This window comes from Ischnura elegans, chromosome 9 (genome assembly GCF_921293095.1).
Source record: "Ischnura elegans chromosome 9, ioIscEleg1.1, whole genome shotgun sequence".
Taxonomy (NCBI): domain Eukaryota; kingdom Metazoa; phylum Arthropoda; class Insecta; order Odonata; family Coenagrionidae; genus Ischnura; species Ischnura elegans.
Window position 1 is genome coordinate 38,541,037 of NC_060254.1, and position 16,583 is coordinate 38,557,619.

At 38.6% G+C, this 16,583-nt stretch overlaps 1 protein-coding gene across 2 annotated transcripts in view; it reads right to left on the minus strand.

Annotated features, from left to right (window-relative positions):
- Positions 1-16,583, minus strand: part of LOC124165569 (titin-like) — an 85,539-nt gene that overhangs the window by 1,205 nt on the left and 67,751 nt on the right. The window lies entirely within an intron of this gene.

The window sequence follows — 16,583 nt, forward strand, 5'->3', positions numbered from 1 at the left end:
TGATAGCCCAGTAATCCTAGGAGAAAACTAATCCAAGGACACTTATCTCCTCTGAAATTCTCCTTTCTCTTAGCTAATAAAAGTTGCGGACAGAGATCAGGGTCTGATATGCGATTTTTTTCAAATCGGATAATAAAAATTACAACTGCGAGTACGTTACAATTTAAAGTGATCTCTAAAAATAACGCATACGGCCTCCAAGTCATAACAACTATGGCTGTTTTAGCAAAAATCCAACGATTACTCTTAATTCCAGCACTATGCAACAGTGGTGCAATGGTGCCGTTATGTTAACCGCACCATGGTGCCGTTATGTAATGCGTTTTGTTAACCAGTACCGGAACGGCGTTATAGTCATAATAGTCAAGTAACACTTTCATCAATTTTGTTGCCTCAAATTTTCTAATATATACCAACCGCAACCGAAACCAAACCAAAAATCTGCAACCAAAACAAAAAAATGTAATGAAATGTAAATAATAAATTGTAATAAAAGAACACACAGAGTAATGTTTCACTTGTAAAAAAGTAAAGGGAAGTCCATTCCGGCTGTGCTAATTTTTGCATGACGTCACTGCTATTCAAACGAAACTTTAAGTCTATTTAATGAAATTTTTGATTTACGGGTGCGTGGAAAAAAATAAAAATTACTACTTTTCACCACGGATGAAATTCACCTATTGAAATTTTACTAGTTTTGACTTTCGTTTAGTTCCTTTTGCCATCCGTACTAAATTCCTTGACTGTCCGAGAGAAAAATAATTCCTGTAAATATACCTTTGACTAAATATTTCTCTTGTTTTTATCGTTTCTGTCGGAGTCGTGGGTGGGTCAAACGTAAGTGGGCGCGGGAGCAGTCATACTGTGTTGGCAGAGAACACAGGATCGATTCCCTTCGGAGGTTCGTTCACCCCACGGCGAGATCCACCAAACAGGCGACCGAAAAAGCGTGCTGCCCTTGCCCCCAACCCTTCAATTCCCCCACCCCTCTCTTTAAACGTCCCCTCCCACCTGTTCCCCCAGAAACACTTCCGCGTTCGCTAATCGCACTTCCAGCATCTGCAGGTATAGAGCTATGGTCCTCTCGCGACCGAAAATTCCCACCCCGCGAAGGTTAAAGCCATCGATTTGGCCTTCGCCGTGGGGACAAGACCATCAAGCAGTGGCGGATACATATGGGGGGCGCAGGGGGTTCGCCCCCCCTTGCTGGGCCGCCTTTATAGCCGAACAATGCAGAACCACAGCTGTAACTTTTTTTAAATAATAAGTTGGCATTTTCTTGTACATGTGTATAATCAGTTTGAATAAAACTTTCTAAAACTTTACGTGTAACTTTGTTTATTTTTCATTGCGATAAAAATATAGGTAGCTCAAATATCTTTCGCGTCCCCCTTTTTGAGTGTTTCCTGTATCCGCTACTGCCATTAAGTGACGCTACGAGTGACAGGCCTCTACAGAACTCAATCAAAGATTAAGGGATGACGATAAAGCCTGAATCACACGATCATTTTTTTCCATCCCATCCAGAGGGACAGCTCCAGCGATTGCCAAAATTATAGCTCAAAAAAATGACCGTTTTACGCGATCATGTTCCACGATGCCTCGAGGGATAAAAATCCCATCCTACATTCAATCACTCGGCATGTCCCTTTTTCCGTCGCCGAAACCATCTCTAAGTACCACGCCCGTACTGGACCCCGTCTTACGGCGGTGGACGGCCATCGCCAGAGGGCGCCAGCGGTATGAAGGGGGAGGACAACCGGGGCGGTCTGGGGGTGCGGAAATTAATAAATAAATTTTGAAATTTTAATCATTATCCTATTGAGATTGAATCGAATCTTACCAGATTGAATGATATTGATTTTAATTTATTAGACGGCGTTAATTATACTGTTAAATGAGGCATCTTTGAAATTAAGTTAACTGTTGAATGTTTGTATTCTGACTGTGAAATCTGTCAGTTGCGTAAGAGGAGGGCGCTGAGGATTTCCTGGCTGGAGGGAGCACCTGGATGCGTCCTGGTGTCCCAGCACGGGCCTGCTAAGTAACGATCCTCAGCCAATCAGAACGTACGGCCGCTAACATGATTGTAACGTCACGCTTGGCTTTCAACTGATTGACATTTGTACATGAGGAAAGTGACGGATCAACCAGTAGTGGATACAGAAAAAACTCAAGGGGGGGCACTAAAGATATTTTGAGCTATACTTTACTTTACACTTTTATCGTAATGAAAAATAATCAAGCTACATGCCAAATTTAAGATAGTTTTATTTAAACTGATTATAGGCATATACAACACAATGTTAGCTTATGATATAAATAAGTTACAATTGTGGTTCTGCAATGTTCGGCAATGCGGGCAGCACCGCAAAGTGTGGGGAGGGGGCAACCTTCTACGCCCACCATACGTATCCGCCTCTGGGATTAACCGTTTCAAAAAAGAGACGGTGGGAATGGTCGTTAGATCCAGAACATGATGGGTCGAGCGATAACTCTTATGGTCCCTGGAAACCTATCGCTTGAACTATCACGAGAAATCATGAGTATTTAGTGCAAGTGTTCGTTAACTACAATGGCTCAGTGGCGGATCCAGGATAGGGACAAGGGGGGAGCTAAGTACGGGGTAAACTCCCAGAAGTATTGCGGGTTCGAACAAAAATTACCATTCTATCTAGTGTAAATTGGATGTCCAAGGGGGGGACTATAGTCCCCCTCTTATAGATCCGCCACTGCAATGACTCATACCGCACTTTACCTGAAACCCTATGATCAGTCGTTAAAAGATGTACTAACCCCGTCGCTACCCCTATGTTAATAAGAAAATCGTTTTCATAATAGAGATTAGCGCGGGATATTTGGCATCATTCCCGGGTAACGGAAACTAGAAGCGCGCGAAATATTCGCGACCCACCAAACTGGATATTAAAATATCTGTAAATAAAAAAAAAGATTTTGTTCACTCCAAGGTGAACTCTACGCCACACCACTGGCTATTTATGAGTCCAAGCCTTCGTTAATCACATTGACCCCACCCGAGACACGAAAGAACGCGGAATAATCGAGAGTTTCGAGAGGTCGATGACGCGAGATAAGCATATGGCAGGTTTGAATGGGAGACGCATGTAAACACGTGGGTCGACGACCTCCTGCGGCGACTGCGGCCAAACGATTTCAACAATGTGACCCCAGCGTGGATTTTGGTCGATACGCGAACCCTTGCGCGTATTTTCCCGCCAGGCGCGACCGATTCGCTCCATTCGACGGGAGGTTTAATTGCGCAAGAAGTGTATGGGGTACGGAGCTATGACTTCCGCCTTTAACCCTTTAAGATCCATAAATATTGCAGCCGTTACATTTAATAACAAAATACGTTTTAGGCTAATAATAATGAGTAGATTCCAAAAATATTTAAGTACATGAAAGCGATGTCTCTAATTGTTTCTGAAATACAGTCTGGCACGTGAAATAATACCAAATTCTCGCTCCCTTGTGATCCATACAGACATGTGTGTCACATGACATGAAAACACTAATTTTGTGAAAATCAAAGCCCAAATCCGGAGTTTTTCGTACTAACTGAACAGGCTAGATACACGTAAAGGATAAACCGAAAGTCCTGTTATAATTGTCCTTCTCATTGATTTGTTATAAACCATCAAATTTCCTCTTCGTAAACAGAATTTCAAGTGAAAGTTCTCAACTATGTAAAAACTACAATATCTCAAGGATATAAGAAAAAGAATTAAAAACTATAAGTCAATAGCCTATTCTTCAATAGAACCAATTCTTACAAGCATATACCTTCTCATTTAATCTTGAGAGAATTTTTAAAAAATTGGGACGTTTGTGTCCCTTGGACATTAAAGGGTAAACGCTCAAAAACCCGTTTTTTATCCCAAAACGGTCGCTTTTTGGGATAAAAACGCACATTAATTAATATTTATCAAATGGTCATAGTTGAACAGCTTATGATTTAATGTGTTTGGTTTATTAGGCTACATTTCTCCGTTTGCATGTATTTCTGTGTATCTACAATGTGTTTGCAATCTTGGTATTTGAAGATATTATTTATTGTTAAAAATTAATTATATTATTTGTGAAAGATATGGCTAGTGGTGACAGCTTCGTTCACAAAACGCGACACATAACTAATTGCCATGATAATTTCAAAATTCAACATAAGATTTCTTATCTCTAATTGTACGCATTAGCACAGTGTTTTAGAGTTTGTATATACTGCAAATTTTCATTTCGCATGGGCTCTATTTAATAAAAATTAATCCGGGAACTATTTTGCACGTATTTAATAAATTAAATAGGTATATTTCCACATAAATATGGATTAAATACCATATTTTCAATGTTTAAGGAAAAATGGATGATTCTCACAATTAGACTGAAGATATCAGCAAGATCAATAAAAAAAACTGGTCATCTAGCATAAATATCCTAATCCAACCATAACTTCGGGGACATTAGAGGAACCAGCACTAAATATATATAAATACTGGATGAAATTCTGGTATGTATTGGTTTCTAGACACTAGATCAAATATAATATTTATAGCTAAGTTTCATAGATACAGTTTCGTTCTAGACCGACAGCTAATTAAAAATTAAATTCATCCTTGGCAAAAATTAGTTCATTATCTTTGTTCAGAAGAGGGTGAGCACTTTTTCTGGGAATTTCCGTTTTCTCAAGGGAAACACTTCCGCATTTTATTTTGATAACGATTGATCAGAAACCGGAAGGAGTGGTTGCGCTAACTAATTCATGAATCCATTTCCCGAAATACTATCGATCATAAAATGTACGCGGATAGCAAGGTAGAATTGATTGTTGGAGTGCGTTGAACTCTGAGAAAATCTTATACATATATCACTCGGAGAACCTTTCAAGAGAAATGGATGATTCGTCATCTCAAGAAACGTTATCTTAGCACGCGACTTATATGGATACAGAAAGCCAAATTACTGAGTGATTACCACATTTTTATTGCATATAGCCTAATTGCAAGGAGTGTTGCATTTTTTAACAGAAAAAAATCATTCATTTCCCCTATTAGCTGTGACATAGCTTGAACAAACTGCGATGGTTGAATATCTATTATATTTCATCTCATAGGTACTTATGCACGCTATGAAAACGAAAAGGCAATGTGTCTGTCTGTCTTCTTTGCATCTGTACCAGACGATGACGTCGAAACTTAGCTCGTACATTAAATATTTTTGTGGAATTACGAAGTTTTCTTTACCTTAAATTATGAAAACGAGTTGGTATAAGATCCTTAAGACTCCAACAGGGTCAAAAAATCATGGCATAATATCTAGTAATAAGACTTGGGCCATTCGTTAAAGCTATGAATACAAGGTCCTGTACTTCTCCAGGAAGTTATAAATTAGGCTACTACTACGCGGTTAGACTCAAAATAAAAATTAACAAAATCTGTCATTGAAAAAGATATTGGAGGAACCCGCTGTATAACACTAACTATTTTTGGCTGACAGTATTAGTGAAGTTGGCACATGAAACAATATCATGTGACTTTCATAACAAGAAGCACAATTTTATTTCCGCATTGGTGAGGCGGATCCGTAGCTCATGTTATGGGATATTCTATGCATCCATTCCCCTTAAACGGCAGTTTCGTCGGTTTCCCAGCTGGCGTGTTTAAGGAATGTTTTCTTTTATGAAGCAAAGTAATCGTGTTTTTATATTTCGGAGGGGGGGGGGGGTCCGGAACCCCCGGACCTCCCCCCTCACTACGCCACTGAGCTAAGTGCCTGCCTCTTAGAAATAAGATTATGCTGAACAAAAAATGCGGCAATGAATCGAATACGTGGATTTTCGACCCAAGGTATATAATGGAGTAGGCATGACTAAACTTTCATAAGTATCTTGCTCAAATTCCGTGCCCACAGTCTGTGGAGCGGTATGAAGTTCATTGAAACCTTGGGACTACAGGAGTGGAAAGCTGTCTTAAATCACCGACAGACCCCATTTCTCGACACATGATGGTCGATTACGCTTCTGGTTTCCCCAATTTCAACGAATGGAACGGAAAAACCCTCTTCCTTCCTTTTTGCAATGTAACTAACTAGTATATCTGCACACGCGGTTGCGCCGCCATCAAGGTTAAGGCCTAATCGACTAATTTTGTGTCGTTTCCGGCCTCAAACCACATTCTCCGGTCCCATCGGTAAGAACAGTGGCGGGGAAATGAGGTGTGAGAACGATCAACGGGCGGTTTCCTACAAAAAATGTGCGCATAGATATACTCTTTTTATTATTAAAGAATACGTCTTTTTCGAGATGATGGTGCGGAGGAACAGGGGCGCAGCTAGGAATTAAGGCTGTGGGGGGGAGGGGTTTGGGTACAACTAATATCGGTGTGTGGTGATATGGAATACCCACCAGGATAGATTTATAAATTGCGGATTTTTGAGATAAATGGTTCAAAATGGTGAGTTTTACGGCTTTCTGAGGGACATTTTATTAATCCTTACACTATTCTATTGGTAATATCAATCCAATTAGGTAAAATGGATTAAACTTTAAAATTTCTCTGAGCTCTGGGGGGTCTTTTATCTACCAAACCCCCCTCGCTGCGCCACTGTGGAGGAGAATGAAGAAAGTAAAGTAGACGGAGAGGAGGAGGAACGACGAAGTGCTGGACATGGTGGGTGAGGAGAGGCAGCTTTTTAGATGAGATACGGAGGAAACAGAAGGTATGGATGGAGTGAGTACTTCGCGGGGAGGGGATGTTGAAAAGAGGGTTAGAGGGAAGAATGTTAGTTAAACGAGGGAGAGGAAGGAAGGGAATAGGATTTTTAGATATAATGAAAGGGAGTAGGCCTTATTTTGAATTGAATAGCTAATTGTAAGTACATGAAGGAAGAGTACACTACCGAAATATTTCTTAAGTACTCTTATTATTCTACCTTAATAGGTAGAATATCTTGTTAATAACAATACGTCTTCATCGCAAATAGACATCTTCGGTCCCTCTAAGCCACATCAGAATATTCCTAGTTGTTCTTACAGAGAGGCAAGTTGGAAATACAGGTGAATAGTTATATTAAAAATTCTACACGTTAAACACATTTGACTTAACCTTTTTATTGTCTAATTTTTATAGCACTCCTTTCACCACCAACAACATTTTACTTCTAAATATAAATACAGAAAGTAATACCATAGAGTAAATATATACTTACTCTATGGTAATGCTAAAACCAAAAATATTAAAAATATAAGTCGCTTTCGACCTCATCCTGTCATTTTCAAGTACTATTTGAAAATTAACATTTCTGAGGCCGAAATAATTTAGAGCTTTTTGTGCTAAATGTTTCTAAGCGTTTGTAAATGTGTTTCTATAATTAGAATAGGGTAGTTTCCTTCATCAAAGAAAACGAAAGGCATTGATTGCGATTCGTTACCCACCATTAGTGTATTCATAATACACAAATTATTTGGTTTTTGAAATACCGGTTTAGACGAATGGCAAGGGTCAAATTTTATCCTCATTTGAAAAAGGCCAGATTGGCGCCCATGCGATTCCACTCCGCATGACGTCACAGGGACCTAGTTTCTACACGAGAGGATAGGAGTTATGCATTGTCTGAGATTACCAATGCAAGCATGAGGCACAGAGCTCAGGGAAACATGTCTTAATAATCACCTATTAAAACTGGCTATTGTCGGAAAGTTTTCTTCGTTTGATAAGGTATTAATAAACCTTTTTTAAGCCAAGCGCTACCGTTCAGCAAGGTACTCAGCTATCCGCTAGCATCCTGCGACGTATCAGAGCTAAGCCTCGCCTCAAGGTCACCTCACCGGGCGGGAGGGGGAACCAGAAATACGACGTACGGAGATATTTCCCGACATTCATACTTAAGCGTCGCGTTTTCGCGCGCTTGAAAATTTTCACTTTTCATTTTATCGCGAAAAATAGATGTTGTCATTTAAAAATCTAAAAGCGCGAAATACGAACTCCAGGAGTAATAATCTTTCGATTAAGGCAATAAAAAAATAATAGGAAACCACCCTATTGTATCCTTCCGATTAACACACCGACCAACCTCTGCATTTAGGAAGATCTTTTTATGTAACTTAACTGATGTAAAAAATAGATCTTTCAACGGGAAAAAGGTTTAAGTGACTTCAGACATGATCCAAATATCCTCCAAAATTTTATCGCTCGCATTCCGAGACCAATAACCCCGCACTGTACCTTACCAGAGAGCGACATTTCCATAAGTGAGACAAAATGCGTACAAATCCAACCCATATCTCGTGTCCTTGGAAACCATAACGAATTATGCACTTCATTTGTTTCATCAAAGAGCCAGCGTCAAAACCTGTAATTATGATCTCGAGGGGTCCCACGTACTCAGAAACTCAAGGGCATTGGAGTCTTTTCTCATTTTCCCCGTCAGATCAAAGATTGAGTTACACTAAGCCGCCTAAAATTTCAGAGAGATTTCTTTGAGATAATTAGCCCGTAAGAGAAATAAAAGGCTCATTTCAAATAAAACAGTTAAGCACCAATAATATTTTATGAGTAAATTAAAAATATTTCGTGTGAATATGAGTAATTTTTTATGATTAATTTTAAATATTTCGTGCACATAAGAGTAATTTTTATGAGTAAATATAAAATATTTATTACATTATTTTGACGTGTAAATTGTGTTTGAGGCACATTAAAATCTCAACACCCTTCAAAGTTCTCGTTTAAGAAAAGTTCTTGTGCCAATCACAACGTAGGGCAATTAAAAATATTCTGCTCGAATAAATACAGTTTGGCGATCGTATCATATATTAAAGGGGCACAGGAGAATACCTACTTCAACGAAGAGAGTCATCTACATCTACATAACACCCTGCGATCCACCTCTAGGGTGTTTGGCATGGGGAAAAGAGTACAATCAGTCTAAAGGGAGCGATGCAATCTCTTAATTCGACGTCAATGGTACAACATTATTTGTATTTGTATCCTTCAAAAGTATTACCTGTCTGCAACGCAGAAATTTATTTCTCGTATCATGTTTGACAGCAAAATAATTTGCCGAAATCCGGGAATGAACCAGGGACTTTCAGATAATCAGTGTAACGCTCTCCCAACTGAGCTATTTCGGCTGATGAAGATGTAATGAAGTCATGAGATTGAGGGAGAAAGCAAGAGAAACTAAATGGAGGAACACTGAAGAAGGAATCAAGGTCCATACTAGGCTGTAGAGCTATGTCATGATAACGATAATTAACTCTCTGCCCACAGTCCTCGAATCTTTTATTAATACTTCCCTTATACTTTAAATCATTTCCATTCCCTTTAGGCATATAAATGACAAAAATTAGAACTAATCACTTAAAGTTCTGTACAATACCACCCTGAGGAAACATGGACACTTAAGAAGGAGCAGTGGCGCCGACTCCAGGGGGCCTGAGGGGACCCGAGCCCCCTAAAAAATTCGTTATGGATGTGAGGAGAAAATGTGTCAGGCTTGTCGATTTTCCTCGGAGTGTCCAGACATCGATATTCGAGTTATCAGGGTTCTAATGTTGATCATATGACTCTTCTAAAGTGCTTAAAAAACTTAAAACTCACTATTTATAAAATTTCCCGGGGCAAGATTCCCGGTTTGCCCCCCCCCACCCCCCCAATATTTTTTTGTAAGTCGGCATCCCTGAGAAGGAGGACGAGAGATGACTGTAGGTATTAGGGATATAGAGAATGTGGAGAAGAATGGAGAGGGTAAAGTGGACGGAGATGACGAGGAACGACGAAGTGCTTGACATGGTGGGTGACGAGAGGCAGCTTCTACATGAGATACGGAGGATAAGGAAGTTTTGGATGGTGCAAATACTTATCGGGGAGGAGATGTTGATTGCAGTGTTAGAGGGTATAATGTTGGGTATGCGTGCGAAAGGCAGGAAGAGAATAGGATTTTTAGATAGAATGAAAGGGAGTAGGTCTTATTGTGAATTGAAGAGGGAATTACATGATGGAGGGGGAGGCTCTCAGAATGATTCTTAAGCATGCCACGAAAACATACCTTCATCGATATAATACCTGATTAATAAATAACCACTGAAGCGATGCATGAAAGAGGGCCAATGTATCCTGAAGATACGGCAACCTACATTACAGTCTTTGTTCTCACCCAATCATGCGGTTCTCAAATTTCACATAAACTACGTTTACGATGTGTTGGACACGAGAATAATTATAAAAATATATAAAAACTACTACACTTCCGAGGAAAATTTTTGGTACTTTGATTGCCAGTTTTCTTTGAAATTACACTATTACTTATACCACTTGTTTTTTTTAATAGCGCGACCGGGGTTTCGATGAATTATCATCATCTTCAGGCGCAAATTAAAAAGATGATGATGATTCATCGAAATCCGGGTCGCGCTTTAAAAAAAAGAAGTGCTCTAAGTAATAGTGTAATTTATAAGATAACTTATAATGGAACACCACATAGTTAGCAATGAGTTAGTGATTTTTTTACTTTGATTACCATCCTTATATCCGGTAAAATAAGGGCTGTCGCGTTAAGGACAGTGTAAGTACACTGTACACTTATGTGCGGAAACCTCAACCTTTAACAACAGAAAACACAGAATTAAATCAATTTATTATTAATTTCTTCTAACTTTCTTTCGTTTAAATTATTTTATAACTATATTTAGTAGTGATGGGTCGATTCCAAAATTTTATCGATTCCGATCCCGATTCCGATTCTGAAATTTCGATTCCGATTCTACCGATACCGATTCCATCGATTCTGATGCCATAGGCTCCAAGAAAAATATGTCTTAATTCCAGGAAACAAGAAAACCACTTTTAAAAATATTACTATGTAAAAGAGTCAGCTGACAAAAGCATCTTTCATATCATCACTATGTACTTAAAATATAATAGCTAAATTTCAAAACAGAAAATACCTGAAAAGTGGTGTTACATGATAGGTATTACTTTAAAATATTGGCACTCATAATATGCCCACCATATATATGTATCCAAACTACAAGGGAGAGCCCTGAGTACAGAAATTTTCATAGCTGCAATAAAGATTACATACTACATATATGAATCATGTAATATTTGGCCCTTTCAAATTCTCAAGCAGAAAAACCAATTATTCTACATGCTCAGCCAGCAGGTTTTGACGTCTCCATGTTACAGTATTACTGCCTGCAGAAAATTGCTACACACTTGTGTGATTGGACAAGTACTTTCCTACCAAAATTGCAAGATTATGGAGACTTTGGAATTTTTATTAAAAATTATATCAACGATTTTTTTGGATCCTGAAACTTCATGGAATTCAATTGGACGAAGCGAACGAACTATAGAACTAAACTTTAGTTTTGTAGAGCCAAACAAATTTTATACTTCTCACGTCATTTAATCAACCTTAAAATCTCTTGCTTTTTTTAAGTTCAAGAAAGAAACTAAACGCTACAAATGAATATCACATCGGACGGACGCAGTAATAAAAAAGGCTAAAAGAGCCTTGTGGTGTGAAAACTCCCCCTTCCGCGCGACTCACCTCGGCGAAGGTGGAAAGGGAAAAAGGGTATCGGTTGTTGCCTTTCACGGAAACAGTTCATTTTTCTCTCTCTTAAGCATGCTGACTTGATCTCTTCACTTTACTTCAATACCCGAGGCATATTTCTAATGCGTGGGATAGTTTCGAAAAATATCCAATCCTTACCCAGACGGCACAGGAAGTTTTCGTTCCTGAATACGAGGGTGGACCATCAAGATACAAAAATCGCGCTTAGGAAGTTACTAAAAAGGTTTTGTTTCTTTATTTCCTTTAATGACGAAAAAAGATGCAAGAGGACTGGCAAATTCATATGCATCGATAAAATTGTATCTCATCGATAAAACTGTATTCGGTCTGGGACTATTTTCTTTCGCGGGTGGTGCCATCGTGCCATATCCTCCTAGAAAGATCACATGCCTTCACAAGCTGGCACAAGCCGTTGGAGATCGTATCGTTTACGTCACGTCTCACCACATTTCAGGGATTTTTGTGGTTAAGTTTGTGAAAAATAGAGTGTCTGGTAATGGTGAAGTTTCCCTTATTCTTTAATTTCATTCACTGGGCTTCAGAAACGTGTTTGTGAGATATTTTTGTTAAAAATGCCTTTCGTGTGTGTATTGTCGGGATGTAATGGAAACTCCGGGACATGGTTCAAGTTTTTAGCTTTCCAAAAGATCCTGAGTTGAAGAAGAAGTGCATTTGGGCGATAAGAAGAAAACATTTCCCCCCTACGAAAAGCTGTGAGGTATGTACTCTTTCTCGCTGTAATTATTTGGATGTAATTTTAAGTTAGAAGTGGCTTCGGGATGTTGATGCATTAACATCCCGAACTATTCAGTACTGAAGTACTAAAAATGGTGATTCAAAATATTGTAACGGCAATTCTTTTGAAAATTCTTGCATTTTAGTTGTCTTTTTTGTATTAATTCATTCGGTAAACGTGTGGTTAAAGGAGAAACTAGGAATAAGCTGCCAAGTTTATAGGATCGAATATTGTTTCTTAGCTTGCCCTATGGTGTATTACACGTCGGCTTTCATCATTTCAAATTATCTTATGCTATAGTTTAAAACAATAAAAATATCAGGCATACAAATATTTACTATATTTACGAGCCTAGTAATTTGATTTCTCATGCAGAAATACCAAAAATTGGAAATGATTTGACCTAATAAGTTACATGGTATTTTATTATTTATTAATTTTAGGTGTGTGAGCTTCACATCGCACCTTGTGATATCAGAAAATAATCTGTGGCCTTGGACGAGAAGACGAGGAGAAAATTCTTGCTGAATTGAAGGTGCCCAGATTGGAGGAAGGTACCATTGCTTCACTGTTACCTGTCGCCAAGAAGACAGACATTGTGGCAGAAGTGACATATTAGTGGATGTGGATTTGATTTGTGCAAGTTGATGCTGTGATAGTGGACGTTCATCGGAGAAAGTATTGAAGATAGTTTTTATGCAACGACCAGTCCTCTTTTAAATAATTTTCTATTCGAAAGAGAATAAGAGTAATTGTTTCGCTAAATTAGATGTGGGATAGAAGAGAAAATTGGAAATATTATTGTGGTTGACAATAGAAAATACATAATATATGTATTGTATTTCTGTGGGATTTTTCTTTCCTGCCTCTTTAAAATTTCTTGTGGTGGTGACTTCATGCAAAGTAAGTATAAAATCGGAGGTGTGATCTAAGAGATACCATGTTTTATTTTACAAGTGTTTATGCTGGTGATTTGGCAGGACTTTCATATTTTTAATAGGTTGATACATTTACTGCAGTGACCTAGAGACTTTTACTCATCCCAAATAATTTTTCAAATACTTTAGCGCCTGATATGGGTAAGTTTTAGTAGCTGAGACTGAACTATACGTTAATTTTTGCTTGCATTTTGATGAATTCGATCATACTAATAGCAGATGTGTCAGCAATCCTGTTTCATCGGCAATTTTTATTTAAAAATTTTATTTCGTCAGGCTTTAGGGTAAGCTTTTTAATGCTCGTGGGCTATGTGATGTCTTATTTAGTGTCAAAATTAATAAGAATTTACTCTCATTAACATCTCAAGGTTTCCAAGTAAGTGCGAGCCACTTAAGAATGCTGGATGCTGGGGATGCGTGAATTAGCCTTGAGAATCTCATTTTTCGCAGTTATTGAAGTGGCCGAATAAGTTTTGTAAGTTCTCAATAGGTAAATAATACTGTATCATGAATTCTAAATACCATGATATAGTATTATTTACCTGTTGAGAACTTACAATTCATAATGATTCGTATTAAGGTTCTCGCTACGGTCGGTAGCTATCGATTGTGTTGCGTTCGATACATTTTTCGATCGTGCGAGTTACGATATATCTAATTTTCGACCTAATCGATTGAGATTAGCCTGAGTGCTGTGTTCCTGCGCGCTTCGTATCCTATCGTACGTGCTTCATAGCGGACATTCACATGCTACGTAGCGCTTCGTCGACAGGCCGGGAATGAATATTATCTACTACCGAAAAGTGACGGAGCGGCATAGTATCCCCGTAGTCAATGGGTACTATGTACTTACGAATTAGATACGGAGGGTTCTGTGCCGTCTGGGTAGTATTTTCACTCGAGTAATGCGCTAATTTTTCTAGTCGATCTGTACACAATCCTTTTTAACATCCTCAGTTTAGTGTTTTAAGTCAATGAAGACGATTATCCATGCTTTAAATGACGATTTTCAAGACTAATGTTTTAAAAAACTTGAAAAATCGGCCTCAGTTACCGAGCCTTAGAGTTCCGCGGCGTGTAGCTGAGCCTTGACGCGCGATTGAAAAATCGCTCTTATTTCCTTCGTCGCAGACTTTTTTTCCTAGATTTCTAATTAGTACTCTTTAGAAATCTCTACTTTATATTGTGGTTCAAATTTTCCGCGTTATATTTTTCGTAAACGAAAGATAATGTCTACTTTATGTCAAATTTCACGTGAAAAACGGGTCGGCCTTTTTGCGTCGTAAAACCAGACAGATGAGAGCCAAAATCTTCAAAAGTCATTGAAAGTATAGGCAAAGCACCAGATCAAACGAATATTGCGTTTTTTATTCCATAAAACTCATACCAACGCAAAACCACTTGGATAAATTCAAACATTTTTTGAGGAAAAACGATATCTCGCGTGGCATCGAAAAATTGGTCATGTTTGGGCCTCTGTATCTCACTAAAGGTTCGTATGTATGTAAAATGGCATATAAATCTATATCTGGTAATGATTCATGATTATTTACGCTAAGTTTCAAGTCTGTATCCCCAAAAAGGTCATTTTGAACTTTATTCCAGCTTTTTCCGATTTCGGACCAGTTTGCGCCGGGTAGGAAGACGATCGGCCGCCGCGGCTGGCGTAAAGGTATTCGGCGCCCACGTCGACGACGTGTATTCGGCAAGCTGAAACTACCTGGCCAAGGCATTAGAATGACTTATCGGCTTTAAAAACTGCATTATTACATGAGTTTCATGATAGCGCTTCCTGTCGGCAGATTGCTGGACCTACTAGCCTCGAAAGCTCTGTAACCTTAACTACTCGACTCGACATTCGTAATGCTGCTCGAAACGCTCGAGTCGAGTACCAACTACTCGATCGACTTGAATTTACGAGTACTCGCACATGCCTAGAAGATGTGTTTTGTCATTACGATTACGTGGCGCGAAAATTCAAATGACTGTTGGAAACGCGGTCGTATATTTTGTTGTTTGAAGTACTACTGGAATCGGAATCGATTTTTCACCTTGGCAAGTACTCGTTTTCGATTCCGGTTCTTAGTCGAGAATCGAGGAATCGAAGAATCGAGGAATCGAACCGACCCATCACTAATATTTAGTTGTTAATTAGTTTATTATCCTCTTAATAGTGGCGGTTATTCGTCGAAACCGGTTGAGTGAAATGAAACTAGTGGAATAATGCAAATTGTCATTTCTTATCAACTTGGAACAGGATTTCCAGTACCAAATCTACCGAATGCTCGAAAATATCCGACGAAATATCACACTATACTTGAACTTGTCCAAGATATCTCTTGCCAAGTAATCGATCCCACGAGGGATTACACTGTCGTGAAAAAAGTTTGTAAAGCTATTGATTAACTTTGCATTAATTCTTCAATTCTTTTATTTTTTGTTAATACTTCTCTGGAAAATATATATATATGCATGTATACATCTATGATACAGGCAAACTCTGAAGGAGGTTCACTCTGTTAATCTTGAATTTTTCAAGATTTTAAACCAAGATTCAAGCGAGTAATTTTCTGCGAAAAAATAGAAGATATCACCAGTCGAAAGGTAGTAATAATATGCCCTTAAGTAAGGGTAAGGCGGAACAGGGGATCTACAATTATTTTGTGAGGAGAAGGTATTTTAATGAAACTTTCAAAATTCAAGCTGTGGAAAAAAATGCCCAAACTAAGCGACCCTTAAAAGATTTAAGACGCATTTAATGCGCAAATCCTTTTTTTCGCGACCTTGGACCGTCGACCGCTTCTTTTTACCTGCTCTTGCGCATTATATTTAATTATCAGATCATGTTGAGCACGGCGGCACAATTGGGGGCAGGGTCCTTCGGAGACGCAACTGAATGATTGCAGGCACGCACGCACGCACGCGTGCTTACACCGTCCACGGCGTCTAAGCGCTTATGTTTTCGGATGCGGGGAATGGCATTCAAAGTACCATGATTCACACACTGAGAGAATTAGAAAAAAAATGCTTTGCGTAAAAAATCATGATTATCACTAGGATTCGTGTAAAAATATGGATTTAAACGACGGTACCTCTGAATTAGTTATAAAAAAACAACCGTTACCTCTTTCTCCCCTAATAATAACTAAAATGAAGTACCATGATTTTACACGCTGACAGAATCAGGAATAAAAATACTTTGCGTAAAAAATCATGAATGTCATAAGGATTCGTGTAAAAAATACGGAATAAAACGACAGTAGCTATGAATTCGTCATAAAAAACAACCGTTACCCTTTTTTTCCTCGAATCTA